The 3,231-nt window shown below is 43.5% G+C and overlaps 1 long non-coding RNA gene across 1 annotated transcript; it reads left to right on the top strand.

The window, feature by feature from the left end:
• Nucleotides 1–1,531: 1,531 nt before the first annotated feature.
• On the top strand, nucleotides 1,532–1,820 carry LOC122924012. The gene is made up of 2 exons (XR_006387347.1): nucleotides 1,532–1,633; nucleotides 1,721–1,820. It is a non-coding gene; the product is annotated as an uncharacterized LOC122924012 (long non-coding RNA).
• Nucleotides 1,821–3,231: the final 1,411 nt, after the last annotated feature.

Genomic DNA, 3,231 nt, shown 5'->3' with positions numbered 1-3,231 from the left:
ATCCCACGCTGCTGGTTCTGGTACATTGAGCTCCTGGGCCGGCACTTCCGCTCCGATGTGCGGCTAGAACAACATCAGTCGATGAAGGCACACATGACCGCTGCAGCCAACCACAACTGTGAACTGCTCCCCTTGTGTCAAGCGTCACGTGACGCGGGGGGAGCATGCAGAAATTCATACTACTAAGGGGCGTTCTTTGTATAGGGTTATTGGACATTGCACAATTTTCTTATTCCCTTTATCCTAGGAATCCTTTCCTCACCGCCCTCCTCACAGTGATTGGCTGAGTGGTATTCCCGGCCCTTTGGCCCTCGGACAGGGAGTCTGCTGAAAGTGGATTGCAGTGGACTGTCACCGTCAGAATGGCAGTGGCTTTTTATGTAAAACTATTTGCAGCCCATGGAAACACTTTCTTATATGACTAGAAAACCCTGTTAAATCTCCTTCATATGTGCTAAGCTGCCAATTATTTTCATTGGCAATGGAAACAGAAACAGTTAGGCCCCTTTCACACGGGCGAGTATTCCGCACGGGTGCAATGCATGACGCATTGCGCCCACACTAAATCCGAACCTATTCATTTCAATGGGTCTGTGTACATGAGCGTTGTTTTTTACGCATCACTTGTGCGTTGTGTGAAAATTGCAGCATGTTCTATACGCTGCGTTCTTCACTCAACGCTGGCTCCATAGAAGTGAATAGGGCATCACGGATGGTTGCTAAAAGATGTTTGTAAACCTTCAGTTTTTTTATCACGCGCGTGAAAAACGCATCAAAGCACATTTCACCCGCGTGATAAAATCTGCACAAATGAATCCAATCGCAGGCAAAACTAAATGAACTTGCTTGCGAAATTCCGAATTTTTAACTAAACGCATCCAGAATGCATCCGGACCTAATCCGTATTGCTCGTCTGCAAGGGGCCTTAGGGTTCAGTTGCGGCCGCACTCTAAGCGCTGTACTGGCAGGAGCTCCATAGCACAGATCTGCTCCTGTCTGTACCAGCGCTATGTCAGGCTTTAGCAGATCGGGCACAGCAGCAGGAGTGATGTCTTGTGTCAGTTATTGCCCTGCACGCGCTCCATTTTGCTAGTTAATTGAGCGGAACGGGCGCAGGGCATGCGTTGACATAAGACATCGCTCCTTCTGCTGTGCCCGCTCTGCTAATGCCTTACATAGCACTAGTAAGCCAGGCTTTAGCGGTGAAGCGCTGGTACCCAGGAGCAGAGCTGTGCTATGGAGCTCCTTCCTGTACAGGGCTTCGAGTACGGCCACAGGCAGGCAGTCCATACCTCATTACCCAGCAGTGTATGGGAGTACCGATTCTAAAGGTGCCGATTTCAAATAAAAAGTAAAAAATATAAAAGTATATTACAAATATTTTTGGACCAACGATTTTAATAAACTGTATGTAAAAGTTTAGGGCACTACAGCATCATGCACATATTGTATATGATAGAGATACTGCATATATATGTCTGACAATATGGAAATGCAGTGACGTCACCTCCTGTTGTGTGACATCCCCTACATAATAAGCCAGTGCTGATGGATCACACATCACCTCCTAGAAGTCACCCAGCAGCCATGAAGACTTTCCTGCTCCTCTTTCTATCACTGGCCTGCTTGTCAGGTGACATTACTAGTACATTAGAAGAAAGATATTAGCGCTATGAGGAGATGATTATATGGATGTGACCTTATTCTCTGTATTTTCCAGGTGTCCAGTCTCAAGCACAACTTGTCCAGTCATCAGACCCAGTGGTGATAAAGCCTGGGAATTCCCATAAACTCTCATGTAAAGCGTCTGGATTCACCTTCAGCAGTTATAACATGCACTGGGTCAGACAGACTCCTGGCGGAGGATTACAGTGGGTGGGATATATTAGATATGATGGGGGTAGCATATACTATCATGATTCTGTTAAAGGACGATTCACAATCTCCAGAGATAACAGTAATAACATGGTATATCTACAAATGGACAATGTGAAGACTGAGGACACTGCCGTCTATTACTGTGCTAGACACTACTCACACTGATAGAAGACAATGTCTGAGTGTGACATAAACTGGTAGAAAGATTCCTCATGTCCTCACTAGGTGGCAGCACTAATCCTATAATATTGCAGTTAAAAAACCATTCATAAGAAATATGAAAATATACAAAATAAAGCAGACCGAAATATGCGGATCATGGTTCTCACTGCATAAGTAAAGGGATATTTCTAGCAACCTTTTAATCACACATTAGCCGTCTAAGGCTACTTTCACACAAGCGGTAATGTTTTCCAGTATTGAGATGCATCATAGGGTCTCAATACCGGAAAAAAACACTTCCGTTTTGTCCCCATTCATTGTCAATTGGGACAAAATGTAACTGAACAGAACGGAATGCTCCAAAATGCATTCCCTTGAGTTCTCATACCGGAAAGCAAATCGCAGCATGCTGCAGTTTGCTTTCCGTCCTGGGATCCGTCATTACCCACAATGCAAGTCAATGGGGACGGATCCGTTTTCTCTGACAAAATCTGACACAATAGAAAATGTATCCGTCCCCTATTGACTTTCAATGTAGATCATGACGGATCCGTCTTGGCTATGTTAAAGATATTACAACCGGATCCGTTTATAACGGATGCAGATGGTTGTATTATCAGTAACGGAAGCGTTTTTGCTGAACCCTGCCGGATCCAGTAAAAAAGAATAGTGTAAAAGTAGCCTAAATGTGAACATTCTATGTCCTTTTTTTTGTCTAAAAAAGGTGTAGGACGTTTTCTAGATACACTGCAATTTTGAAGTCACTCCATGTATTCTAGTCCTGACTCTAACTTTCTCTTTGGACTTTCAGCATGGCAAACAGCCTCACTTGACTTTCTTAGTAAGACTATTCACTCTGACCAGAGAAAGAAGGGGGGGGGGCATGTCTCAATTAGAGCATCACATATTACCCTGACCTAATCTCACCTTTATGGCAGCAGTAAACTAACAAGGGATTACCTATGTATTTACCCAGTTTAATCATTGCTATTGATTGGTATTTTTTTTACTGGATCCAGTCGTATATTACTTTAAAAATAACTGTTTATAAGTTTGAAAAAAAAGACATCCGTCCATCCAGTTCGGCCTGTTATCCTGCACAGTTGATCCAGATGAAGGCAAAAAAATAACCCTAATGAGGAAGAAGCCAATTTCTCTTATGTTATGGGAAAAAAATATTGACTCCAATCA

This window comes from Bufo gargarizans, unplaced genomic scaffold, assembly GCF_014858855.1.
Source record: "Bufo gargarizans isolate SCDJY-AF-19 unplaced genomic scaffold, ASM1485885v1 original_scaffold_2143_pilon, whole genome shotgun sequence".
NCBI classification, from domain to species: Eukaryota; Metazoa; Chordata; class Amphibia; order Anura; family Bufonidae; genus Bufo; species Bufo gargarizans.
Note: the sequence above shows the minus strand (reverse complement) of the source record. Positions and strands in the feature narration are given on the sequence as shown.